Source organism: Gossypium hirsutum, chromosome A08 (genome assembly GCF_007990345.1).
Source record: "Gossypium hirsutum isolate 1008001.06 chromosome A08, Gossypium_hirsutum_v2.1, whole genome shotgun sequence".
Lineage (NCBI taxonomy): Eukaryota > Viridiplantae > Streptophyta > Magnoliopsida > Malvales > Malvaceae > Gossypium > Gossypium hirsutum.
Window position 1 is genome coordinate 109,271,625 of NC_053431.1, and position 1,756 is coordinate 109,273,380.

The 1,756-nt window shown below is 38.0% G+C and overlaps 1 long non-coding RNA gene across 1 annotated transcript; it reads left to right on the plus strand.

The window, feature by feature from the left end:
- Positions 1-387: 387 nt before the first annotated feature.
- LOC107930123 (uncharacterized) lies at positions 388-1,488 on the plus strand. Its single transcript, XR_005899429.1, has 2 exons — positions 388-843; positions 1,187-1,488. It is a non-coding gene; the product is annotated as an uncharacterized lncRNA (long non-coding RNA).
- The last annotated feature ends 268 nt before the right edge of the window (positions 1,489-1,756 follow it).

The following is a 1,756-nucleotide window of genomic DNA, read 5'->3' on the forward strand; positions in this document are numbered from 1 at the left end:
ATATATGTATATAAAGGGACATCTTAAACAAACAAATTTAAAAGAAAATAAATAAATATATATATATACGAATGAGGGTAATGAATAACGAACTAAGACCATGTAAAACTTAATAAAATGCTCCAAGATGATATATTAAATTTTCAAAAAAAGAATAAAATGGTTTCAAAGGATAAAAAAATATTGAAAATAATAAATAAAAGAAACTCAATTGAAACAAAAATGAAATTAAAAGGAAAATTAATAAATAAAATAGGTTACTGAAATTAGAAGAAGGACTAAAGCTTGACACGCGCGAACGCATAGGGACTAAAACTGGCAATATACCAGATCCCAAGGTGCTGCGTTTAAACGCGGATCCGATTGCAAATAAACATAAATCATCAGTCCAAATTAAAAAGCTCAGGAAGTCTCGAATGAACTCAATCAGAGGCTAATATAAAAGGAGGGACTAAAAGCACAAATTTCCCTTTACCACGGCTAACTCGCAGGTCATGAGGGTGTTGGATCGGGTCATCAGGCCTGGTTTTAAAACAGTGTCGTTTGAGACCATTATAATTGGTCCAAACGGTGTCATTTTTAGTCCCTTAGAACCCTTGACCGAACCTCTTATTCGGCTGAACCCCTGCCTCTTTCTTCCTGCTTTACCAAACCCTAAACTCCCCCTTTTTTGTTCGAATCTCAATAGGCCCTAGCCGCCACTTGACCGCCGAACGGCGATCGACGGAGGGAGACTTGTTCGCTCACTAACCCCGCTTGGGCCCTTGCTTTAAGGACTACTGATTTCAGGCCTTACACCCCGCCCCGACTTTGATTAAAGCGAATGAGACGAAGATTCCGGAGGTTCGTTCTTAGAAGTAATCCCTTTACTCCCTTTTTATGCTCGAAATGACTGTGTGTGTAACCAAACAATAAGAAAAGAAGATGAAAACCAACGGGAAAGAAGGGCCAAAGCCGAATAATCACCTTTGCAAAGTTTTGATTTCATTTCTTTGTATTAAGTATGCAAAAATGTGCGTATATTCCTCTTTTTCGTAACCTCTTACAGAGATTAAGAACTATGGCTTTATATCCGAAAAAAAGAAAGAAAAAGGAAAAAAAAATTAAAAATACAATTTTCATTCCCTTCTATTTGCTATTCTGCCATTTTTGTTTGTATTTGCCGTTGTGTTCGTCCTTCTTGCAGGTACGGGGTGCGCTGGCATCGTACGGAGGCTGTGCTGGCGTGGTTGCTGGAGACTGAAACATACGGAGGAGCTGAGGGGGCTCGGTTGCGGCGCAAAGCGAGGGGGAGCCCTAGGGTTTCTGGACTTGTAATTTTCTGGGCCTATCGGGCCTGTATTTGGGTTTTGGGTCAGGATAGATGGGTTTAGGATTGGGTTATGTAATTTGGACTTGTAGCTGGCTATTGGGTTGTATTACAATTGGACTTTATGTTTTATTTGGTTTTATTATTGGTTGTTAGGCCCGGCCAGATTTGGCCTATTACATTGCGCGTGGTCACTCTACTAGAAAATAGAGAGATTTAATCTATCCAAATAAATTTTATTTTTAAGAAATTATTTCCAGTTTCTAACTCGTAAAGAGACATTAATATTCCTAATTAATATCAATCAAAGTTTTTATTGTGTTTATCGATTCGTGAATAGAGCTCACACTCTAGCAAGTTAAAGTTGAGAATATTAGAGAAAATCGAGTGGTTGAAAGTCGATATTTGAATCAAACCGCTTATTCAATAGCATAAGTATGAAGTTGG